The sequence below is a fragment of the Natrix helvetica genome (assembly GCF_964273705.1).
Source record: "Natrix helvetica genome assembly, chromosome: 5".
NCBI classification, from domain to species: Eukaryota; Metazoa; Chordata; class Lepidosauria; order Squamata; family Natricidae; genus Natrix; species Natrix helvetica.
Genome location: NC_138551.1, coordinates 57,055,366 through 57,067,079, shown reverse-complemented (window position 1 = coordinate 57,067,079; position 11,714 = coordinate 57,055,366). Strand labels below are relative to the sequence as shown.

Below are 11,714 nucleotides of genomic sequence, written 5' to 3'. Positions count from 1 at the left end.
AATTATGTAAATGAGTTGATATTACTTTCACATCTATTGCTTCATATCAGATGTTAATTACAGTTGTTATATAAATTCCACATTGATCGGATCTATGAGAGCCACTTCAGCATTCAATTCTAAATCTATAGCACATAATTATTCTAAAATATTTTATAATTTTTTTCATTAGCCATACATTTATGCTTAAATCTATATGATATTCCAAAAGATCTTCTTAAAATAATCATACATAGAGCATAAGAAACAATTTGCAGACCAGACTATTAGTTCTTCTTGTTCAAAACGTTAAGTCTGTTTTCCACCAGGTTTCTTTTTCGAATAACATTGTCTGGCCTTACCTTTGCCTTATATATGCCATCTTGTAAATGGAGCCTCTTCCTTTCAGTCTTCATTACTCCATGTGGAAAAAAGTAGGTTAGGTAGATAAAAGGTTAAATCATTTATTTTCCATTACAAGAAATTAATTTCAATTTTCAGTTCATGAATTTAACACCACTTTTCTAATGTTGAAATGAATGGATTTTACTTTTAAAAAAAAAGAAAGCATATTTTTTCTTATGTTTAAGAAAAATTCTGATGATTGGACCACAAGCACAGTTTTACTAATCATTTTCTATATCACGTTGTGAGTTTTGATACCGGCAGAACTCCTCTTCTCAAGAAAACCTTAAGGAATATGGAACACCTACCCTTACCACATAGCTCAAAGTAGAGCCATTACTTTTTTGAAACTAATATTAAGCATTATATATGAAAGTTCAGATAATCTTATGGCAAATCTAAACATTTATATTTTGAATGATTGGTTAAGATGTTTCCATGATCTATTCCTACCTATTCTTAATTTCAAGCTGCCAAATTTCTTTGAAATTATTGTCATCAATTTTAAGGTAGAACTAGTACAACCAATGAGGGTAAGAAATATGCCAGCCTTTTATAATATGTAAGCAATCTGTAGGAACACAAATGTCCCCTTCTTAGGCCTTCAGTGGAGTAATCAGAAGTACAGTTTGTGCTACAGTGCCTAGTTATCTGATGATGTATTTATTTGCATAAGAAAAAAAGACTCCACAAAATATAGTTGGGTGAACAGTATTTGATTTCTGTAGAGATAAAAGGTGAGGGCCCGAGGGAGGTTTGTATTGCTCTGAGTAATTGCAGATAAAAAAGGGTATTCATTAAATAGCAAATTATACTTCAAATGCTAATTGCACTTCCTAAGAGAGCCCCCTTTTGATTAAGTAGATTACACAACCTTAATGATGGGAGTATCTGTACTGGCCTCTACCAAAAGTGAATCAATGGCTTCTTGTCATCCCAGCCTCAAAAGCTCTTTTGAGAAATAGCTCTACAGTTTGCCCTTGTTCTGTCTGCTGTTATCAAAAGCATTGTTTTATTACAGTATTTGTTGTCCATGTGTTACAGGCTGGCAGTTTGTCCAGGGAAAAGACAAATTATGTTGTAACATTTTTGCAGGATAACATTCTAAAGCAAGAACTTAGTTTTTCATAAAGAATGCAATCCTGAATTTTAGATACTATTTTGCACATCTGCAAAAAAAAAACAAAAAAAAAAAACCCTCCTAGGATCTTATTTGTTCTCTTCTATTCCCATGTTCTCATTTAATCTAATGAATAGAATCCTCCCATTTTGAAGACAATTGATTACTCTTTCCTGTAAACATGGGATCTAATATTCTTACAGGTAGCACAAAATATAGTTGTTATGATTCCACAATCATGATAAGGCAAACAAAATATCTCTCATTGTTCTAAATCTTTCACAATTTCTTCATGCTAGATATTGGGTTTTTAAAAAATCTAACAGGGTACTTAAGAGATGGTCTGCATTGGGGGTCTGCAGTAGAACTTTCAGATGTTTTGAATTATATAATAAATATCATGGAAAGGAAATAATATTAGAAGGCACCAGACTAGAGGACAACAATTTCCTGAAGAAAACTCTCAATGCATATGTTTAATTCATGAATGTTACACAGATTGCGAGTTACAGTACAAACTATTTGTTTGAATATCTGCATGAAGAGATTGCTATTATGTGTTGAAGACAGCAACATTATTAAGACATTTATTTAATGGCCTTTGTACGCTGGTATTTTGGCTAAAAGAATATAGTTAATGGTGCATTATTACACTTTTGTTTTTCCCATTCAATAAACATTCACTACTTTAATAATTATGTAGTGATCAGATAGTCTAGTGTCCTTTCAGACATAAACCACTTATTTACCTGAAAGCATTGAGTAAGGATAATTTATTCAGACGCGATTACCAGCAGAGAAAGACTCTGCCAGTTTATCAAAACACTGTAAAGATAAGCTGTTATGAAGCTGCTGCTGCCTGCTAACTCCATATCTATGGCAGCTTTCCAGTCCAAAAGGAACCCTGTCCAGCAAAGGCATTCAACAAGAGCAAAAAGGCTTTAATGTGAAGGCTGGCTGCCAGTCTGAGAAAATCTGTCAAATGAATGAATAGAACAAAGGGCCCATTTTTCTTCCTTTTATCCAGTAAAAATTCCTTTTAACTAGAAAATTGGCACTTTAGAAAGGTAGCAAGAATGATATAGATTGTAAAAGAGCTGCATTTTGCCAAGACTAGGGACACTTATCAAATATTACTTACCAGAATACTACAGCAATATATATCACATATCTGATATTACTACATGAAGACCAGAGATACTTCCTTATTTTCATTTCTTCAAAAATATATTAATTTCTCTACAATCCTTCATTGATATTGTCATTACTTAAAATAATTTTGGATTTATTGATTTCTTACTAAGGTTTCTATGCTGTTCCATTTCAGACTGGTTCTCAATGCATTAAAATCAATAAAAAGTAGATGAAGATCAGGCAAAGACATTATTGAGGCCATGATAAAATGCCAATTATTTACTGTTAATTTGATTAATCACCATGATTTAAAGTTTTCCCTTTTTCTGACTAGTTTGGATTGACTGTGATACACAATACACATTAAACATTTTATTAGGTTAGAAGAATTCAGAAGTATTTCAATTATTTGTTTTTATTTATTTACTTGCTGTTTTAATCCTGTTTTTCAAATAATTATGATCAGTTTGGGGTGAAATCAGTTCTGTGCTCTGCCTTGCAATCTGAATGGAGGGGAAAGGTAGATATGTTCTTTGAAATCCAAGTTAATTAGTGACTTATTCGTTGTTAATTATATCCAGGGTATGTTTTATTATTACATCTTTTTTGGGGTGGAGGTTTTCTGGAAATGCAGTAGGACTTGGGCTTCTTTTTTTCTGGCAAGTATGGGTAAACAATAATCTTTACAAAACTGCCCTTTTCCCAGTTGATATAACAGCTGGGTTGGAAAAGTTTAGAAACCAGGATACTGGGAGTTCTAATTTTGCTTTAAGTATGAAATCCAGTTGGCACTACAGGTTGAAATTCTTACTAAGTTTGGTAAGATTTACTTTGGATGCTTAGGACTGAATGGTGTAAATTGATATACTTTAAACACTTCAAGAAAATTTACCATAGTGTCCTGCAAAACTCCAAATGGCCATTAGATGCTGATCTTTACAACCTAAATGTTGAATGTCTACTTCAAAACAGTTCATTACAGATGTAAAACTTACTAGGAAATCCGAATAAATGATACTACTACTAAAATGGCATCTTCCAATTTATTTATTTCTACTCAATGTAAATAGAAGCTTTAATAAGGGTATATCAAAACCCGGTTGTAATAAAAAATGCTGGCCATGAACTTGCAGAATATACCCAAACTGCACCCAAGCTTCATCTGGAAAAACTAGTTAAACCAGGTGAATATATTGTAGCTACCTGAATCAGGAAATTTGGCCAGCAGAGTCTATAAGATTCCTAAGCCATAAAAAATGGAAGGCAAAAATTACAGTAGCAACAAAAATAACACTTGAACACCAACAGCTAAAGTGCAAGTAGCATCCTGTTTTTCTTCAATCATAATGGGGGAAGTGAATCACAATTCCTTCTTTTTTCAAGCTATGTTCATATGAATTTTTTATTAATGATTAACTCATCAATACTTTAAAAAAAAAACAGCACTCTGGATTTTCATGCTCCACTGTGCTAAATCATTTTATGTCACTGGATCCCCACATCCTGATCGATCCCTTGCTTTAGGATGAACAATACAGTGATTTCACACTCTTATTTTACAATCCCCCCCCCAAAGTTGTTAAATGAATCACTGCAATTGTTAAGTGAATCTGGCATCCCCCATTGACTTTACTTGTTGGAAGTCGGTTGAGGTGACAAATGGCAATCATATGGCACCATACAGTGCAACTGTGATAAATATTGGTCATAAATCACTTTTTTTCAGTGTTGTTGTAAGTCCAAATGGTCACCAAATGAATGAGTTTAAGTTAAGGACTATCTATCTAGAGTTTAGGATATATAAATTTGCATTATCTTTTTCCATGAAATAATACATTTAGCTGCACCAAAGACAGTTTAGTCGATAGCAAATATTGTAGACATACATGATATGTCTTATTTTCATAATTTTGAAATAATTCATAACTGTATAGATTTCCAGTTAGGTTTTGACAAAAGTCAAATACTGGTTACAGCCAATAAAACATTACATGGTTTAGCATCAAATTATTTGAAATATCACAGTGCCTGTGTAAGTTGAAAGAGTTTTAGAAACTCTTTGCTCCCACCCTCAGCTACCTTAAAATGAGCTGTCAGTTAAAATGAGCTTGGCCTAACAAAATATAGTAGCTGGATTTCTACGTCACGTTAAATCATATTCAAACAAATCACATTGTGTTTTAATGCCAAAGTGTTGAGGAAACAACAAGAAAATCCATTGCAAAAAAAAAAAGATGGTTTTCTTTTTCTGCTGCAGGAGATAGATTTTTATTCAGAAAGTTCTACCTGTCAACCAGTAGTTGGAAATCCAGACGATCCCAAACTGTTCCTTCAAAGACAGTGCCTTGAGGTATAATACTGGAGCAGAGAGAAAGTCTTAAAGGACAAGCAGCAGGGCACAGCAACTCCATCTGATTTGGATTCCTTTTGTTTTTGTCATAGAGGTTTACATAAAGCTTGATGAAAAAGCACAATAGTCACAACTATAAACTAACTCCTAAAATATAAAACTATTTGCACTCTATAAATTGTTTAGAAATAACTTATACTGAAGCTAGGGATTATTTCAGAGCAACATACAATGAAGTATGTCAATGATATAATATAGAAGCTATGTTTGAGAAGGTCATATATTTCAAGCAAAATGATAACATTAAATAAAGTTGTATCTGAGCTGGTTTCTTCATTTTTTTTCATATGAATAAAGAGATAATGGAAGGAGGAAAGGTTGTGTCAGCTACTAAATACTAGGAAGCACTATATTACTGGTTTTGTCCATATTGGGGCTCTTGTGGTATACGGTAGATACCTTCCATACTAGATATTTTATGCTCAGTCCTTTTATAACATTCAAAACCACAGGGTGCATTTCACTAGCCTGTTTTATTGAGGTTCAAACAAGTATCCATAATTTTTCATGTTTTACTACCCTGAAATCTAGTAGTTTGACAAGATTAAGAGGAGTAATAATTTTGATTGTTCCCTTTAATGGAATTTCAAGAAACATACAAGCAATTACTTTAACTGTTTGAAACCAGAGCCTGAAGCATTCTAACTACCATACAGAAAAGTACACATCTTCTGACACACATCCCAAAATATTTAATCAGACCAGAGGCAGGTAGACATACAAATAGAAACGTGAAAGGGAAGACTAGATTAGATTTATTCCACAGGGGTAAGAAAACATGCTGCTTTTGTTCTGGTCTGCTCTGGATGTTGGAAAATGACACATTAATAGATACTATATACAACCAAAATTCATCATTCAATTTATATTAAAATTCTCCATTATCTAAAACAATCTTTTTCATTCTGAAATAAAAAAAAGTTTTGAAGATTTTTTTTTTACTTCAGATTAGAAAAAATACTTGTCATTTATCATCACAGATTTATTCTATGGTGATATCATTAAAAATAAGAGCATTTCCCTCAAAACTTATTTTCCTTTTTATTTGTATTCTCATATTCCACAGCAGCGGTCACCAACCGGTGGTCCATGGACCAGGGGTGGTCCATGAGAAAATTTTGGTGGTCCGCAGAAAAATTATTTGCATTTTTTATGTTGCACTAAATCAGAGATCCTCAAACTACGTTCCCTGGGATGGATACACGCAATGAACGTTTGTGTTGCTGTGGAGAGTTTCCCCCTTCGGGATGTTTTTGTGTGGGTTATAGGGGGGCAGAAATTCTGACTTGGGGTCTGCTTCGGCCTCCTGCTGTGGGGCTTTTGACAAAGGCTGGAGGGAAGTGCTGCTGGGGGCAAAGAGCCGGACGACCTTGTTCCAGTGGGACTTCATAATGACTGGAACTGGCTGACTATCTCAGCCCGCTGAACCTCCAGGCATTGGTACATGGCATTGCACTCCCGCAGGTCTTCCCTCTGCTTGGAAAATCTATGCTCGTAGTCCTCAATGAGGTGCTTCTACTGAACTGCCTTCTCAGTCAGATCCAATTTGAACTGAGCTGTTTTGCCAATTTTCTCATGGTGGCTGCTTAGCTTCAACAACTGCTTCCTGTGGGGGCCCTAAGGAGCCCAGGAGGGGAGGGGAAGAGTGGCTTGGAGGGGAGAGGCGAGTAGAAGCTGGCAAGGCACCCTCGATGTGACATTGAGTTGGTCATGCCCACCCAGTCACATGACCACCTAGTCACGCTCACCCAGCCAGTCATTAGGCAGATCATATTAGTGGTCCACAGGATTTAAAATTATGGATTTAGTGGTCCCTGAGGTCCAAAAGCCTGGTGACCCCTGTTCCGTAGCATCTGGAAGTTATGAGAATTGATATTAGGGACAATGTAGAAAGAATTCTCATAGCAAATTTTTCCTTTGAAAAAAAATGAAAGCTTAACAGAATAATTGTGGTTTGGTCCCAATCCGAGAGACATGATTGCTGTATAAATAATAAAAACACTACCCCCCCCCCACCAAAATAAACACTTGTCCTTATTTTGGGGGAAGTCTTATTATTTTTGAGGTGCAGGAGGCGGCGAGCGTGGTCACCTCATGGCTGCTGCCGTCTTGCAATATTTTCGGGGAGGACTTATTTTGGGGGGATGGCTTATTTTAGTGCATGTGCTCAAAAGGGATAATTATCTGGGGAGATCTTATTTTTGGGGAAACAAAAATAAGGGTAGTAACAATAACACTAAAAAGTTAATGAATTTCATTTATTTTTAATAAAAGTTTAATAAATGTTTTAATGTTTAATGAATCTGATACAACATGGCCTGATACAGATAAAAATCTGTATCAGGCCATGTTGTATCAGATTCATTAAACATAAAAATGCTAGGATAGGGAATGAAAAATCATACAAAGTAGCTTTTTTTCATTTACAAAAAGGGTTAAAAGGAAATGTTGAAGCTAAGACATATTAAGATTAAAATAAATGTTGATTGTTGCAAGTTCACTTATGTGTAAAGATTTCAAGTATCTTTGAGTCTACATTGGTCTCTCACAATAGGATTGAAATAATTCATAATTATTAAGCTTCTTATATCATCTCACAATACAGTGTTGTGGTGTGCTGAATTATTTTTTAGAACTTCTTATTCAAACTTACAAATTTGTTTGGTGAGTACAGTAACATTTTCTCTTCTATTTATCTACTTTCTGAATTTGGCCTTCAACTCTGCAATAATTATCTATCCTTGTTGATTCTCAGTTTTTAAAGTCAAGTTCAATGATGAGGCTAGAACTTATACACCTTCTACAATGATGGAAATATTAAATACATTTTTAATATTAAATAGAAAAAAATATTAAAGTAAATATTAAATAGAAGCCAAGTCTATAGTTATCATAATAATGGTTAACTATGGCTACAGAAAGGTGGGTTAGACAAAGGATAGAGCAGAGACTGTACAACAGGACTGTTAAACTTCCATCCCGCAGGTAGGGATGTGCTGGTCACGTACATGCCCAGTTTAGTGAAGGGGGGGAAAAGTCCTGATACATCTGTGATGATGTCGTGACAACGTGAGTTTGACACCTCTGCTATAGAACAATGTTTTTCAAACTTGGCAACTTTAAGATATGGACTTTAATTCCCAGAATTCCCTGGACAGCATGAGAATTTCTGGGAGAGTAAACATCTTAAAGTTGAAAATATTGCTATAGAATATATGAGGAACTTGTGTTTTTTCTTTTTAAATCTGTTTTGGGAATTGGCCCTGGATTCACATTATCTGAAAAGAAAAATAAATAAACAAATATTAAAATCAAGCACAGCAGGAAGTCTGGCAGCCCCCAAGGAGTTGCTTTTTAAGACAGTAAGGTTTTGTTGACTCCTAGTTATGATGAGCTCAATGGCAAAGAATGAAGTTGATTTGTTTTTGTATAACAATTTTGGGTATCTGTTTAAATGAATTTACTGCATTTTTGTTTTGTTTTTAACAACAATAGTATTTAAATTCTAGATATATATAAATGTACCTATTGTAAGTGTTTGTAAATGTTTGTGCACTGGCATATAACATCAGCCCAATTCTATATTATTCAATATTATGCAATAATAGAGATATTTATCATATCTCTATTTATCATGAAGCATGGTTAACAAAACTGCTGTTAAATGTATATTATTGTTCTATTCTATCCATGTTTATAAAAGCAAAGATTTTTATTCAATGCAAAGTATACAAGATCAGAATACAAAACTTTAAAATACTAAATTCATAAAAAATACAGTATGAATAAATAATAAAAAAAGATCCTGTACTTAAGTAAGTGAATGACAATTTCATAGTACAATTTAGTAGTCCTTTCTGTTAACACAGGTTCCTGACTGTGGGGCAAATCACTAATACAGTAAGTAAATCATCTAGAACTTAGTAGAAGTGATCTCCTTCTCTTCTTTGTTTTGTTTCATTTTGCAGTTACAGGAAAGATAATGAAATAACTGAACCGTTATATCACATACCAATAATCAAAGAAGTACCGAACAGCCTTATCAGGCAATAAAATAACTTTTGACAATCCACAAAGGTCCACAAACAATCACAATGTTGATGTTGGAACTTTTGGTTGCAAAATTGGGACTGTTTGTGCTTTGGCAAGAATAAACGTAACCAATAAGAACAAAAATGCCTTTGTTGATTAGTTCAGCCTTCTTCATTTTCCTTCACTGTATGGTTGTTTGAATTAACTCATAGTTCTATAAATCCATACTTTCCCCCTCCATATAGCAACAGTTCTGTTGCAATTCCAAACACAAATTTCTAATTTGGAGGAGAGAATGCTTTAATAGAGAGACAGGAAAGATATGAGTAAAAATCTTCACTGAAAACATTCTACAAAAATAATCTTTATAATATTTTGTAGGCCACATGTTTATGCATTAACATATATAAGAATTGCTTATATTGCTTACTATGCAAGTAATGGAAACATTGCTATTAATTCCAATACAAACAGATTATAGCTTCTGCTAAATAGCATCAAAGGACAATGCAGCTGGATTTCTTAAAAAAGAAATTATACAGTTGAAGCAGACATCCCTTTAGGAATACTCTAAGGCCGTACTCATTTGTTCGATACCATAGCAACATCGCACACAAGAAACAATCTTAGAATACAAAATTGAGAGCTTTCTATATACAATAAGGAATCACTTGTCCAATGCTTTCGTTGATTTCATTTGGTTTTGAAGCACAGCATTTCTAGCAAACCACTTCAAAGTAAATACATTCTCCCAAGATTTTTTTTAAGCTACCAAAAGGAATTCAACATAACAAAACCACAGTCCTGGAAAATATAAAGAAAGTAATCATTTGGAGTCCTCAAAATTAGCAGAATATCATTTCCCCCCTAATAACAATAAATATGAATTTAAACTGCAAACTTTAAAATCCAGTGCAGCAGGAAGTCTGTCAGTCTCTAAGGAGCTGCCTTTGAAAAAGTAATATTTGTGAAAACTTTGTTGATTCCTAGTTTAGATCAGCCTGATGTTTATTTGTTTTTGTATAATAATTCATTACACTCTAATATGCAATTTGAATCATACTCTTAATATCTCTATATCATTTTCTAAAGCCTAGCAAACCACTTCAAAGTAAAGTAGTGAAGATAACAGAATACAACTACTGTGAGAAATGATATAGTAGCAGCATTCCCAACGTTCCTTAGAATCAGCTCACATATACCCATTTGCAGATCAGTGATCTTTCTCTACAAGACCTGGAAGGAAATTGTGGAAGCTGCTTGAAACTGAGTGAAAATAATGCTGAAAAATGCCACAGTCTGTGGAGTTTCTGGTAAAAGTGAAAGGGATATTTGATAAAGTGAAATGGGTCTGAATGAAAAAAAGCTACATAAAAATTATAGAAATGTTAATGAGAGAAAAGTAGCATCTAATGTACCTAAAAAGAAGGTAGTTTTAAAATATATGGTTAATATATGTTTGATGATGGAAAGAGTGCTGTTATTGCTCCCCTCTTCAAAGGTAGCAAGAAAGAATGCAAAAACGAGGTTGTCCCAAAGGTGTTTTTTTCAAGAGGCAACTGGACTTCTGGTTTTTCTTCGAAGACGTTTCAATTCTCATCCAAGAAACTTCTTCAGGTCTCATTGGATAGTGAGGAATGCAAGGATTTATATTCCTTGCAAACAGCTGGTCATTTGCATTCTTTTAAAGAGTCGTTGAGGTCACCGGGAGGTTTAGCTGTGTCCTCAGGGTCACCTGAGTAATGCAATTGGGTGTGGGAGCCTTCTTGGAACTGTTGAAAGGATTGTGTTGTAGACAGGATAGATAACGTATTCCTTCCCATCTGTTGAGAGAGGGCTGTTCAATTTTGACACAGATGGCCTTTAACCCTTCTTTCAAACCAGATTGTTAAGTGTATATGGGAAGGCTTGGCTTCCAAATGAAAAATTATGAGAGATGAGAATGAGTAACATTTGGGCTTTGGCTAGATAGAAGGAATGCAGACCAGATTTGTGCTCTTCGGGTCACTGGGAAAAGTATGACTGTGAAAAATATTTGATTACATGTATGTTCGTATAGAAAAAGTGAGCGGGTCTGAATTATGCTATATTTTGTATAAATATGACTTGAAGGCCGATTGTGTCAGCCGTAAGCAAGTAACCAAAACAGAGGCTGACAGATTGTTAAATTCACTGATGGAAATAAGAATGCCTGAAAATAAATGGAATGCTCAGCAAATAGTTCAACGTTAAGTGGGAAGTGAAACAAAGCTAGGTGGTACCATTTTCTACAATTCTACATTATAGCGCTTATCCTGCATGTTGGGTATAAAAATGGTACTTTAAAAATCCCTTTTCCCTGTCGGAATCGTCCATTCACATGCATATGTAAACATACCTGTACTGAAACAAGAACTATTTTCACAAGGATGTTTCATACACATGGGATATTTGAGCTGAGTTTTACTTGTTCATTCAAATTTTTGTATTGGGGAAATAAGCGGAAGTTATATATCACAATGAAAAAAACAATACTCCTAAGGAAAAGGAAAGGTGAAAAAACAATGGACTTATCCTTAAAAAAGAGAGAGGTGAGACATTTAGAAAATTAAAAACAATGAAAGAACTACTCTATGGAGCTGATAGAAGCAAAGA

At 34.2% G+C, this 11,714-nt stretch overlaps 1 protein-coding gene across 6 annotated transcripts in view; it reads right to left on the bottom strand.

Moving 5' to 3' along the window:
* Nucleotides 1-11,714, bottom strand: part of TECTB (tectorin beta) — a 28,027-nt gene that overhangs the window by 15,093 nt on the left and 1,220 nt on the right. For 2 of the 6 annotated variants that reach the window (XM_081955433.1, XM_081955434.1), the window contains exons 2-3: nt 4,925-5,094; nt 342-397 (exon numbers count right to left, since the gene is read on the bottom strand). The gene's annotated coding sequence lies outside the window, so the exon portion shown is untranslated. Of the gene's footprint in view, nt 1-341; nt 2,247-3,065; nt 3,470-4,924; nt 5,095-11,714 lie in introns of those variants that run through there. The other 4 variants (XM_081955431.1, XM_081955432.1, XM_081955430.1 and 1 more) reach the window with 4 other exon arrangements.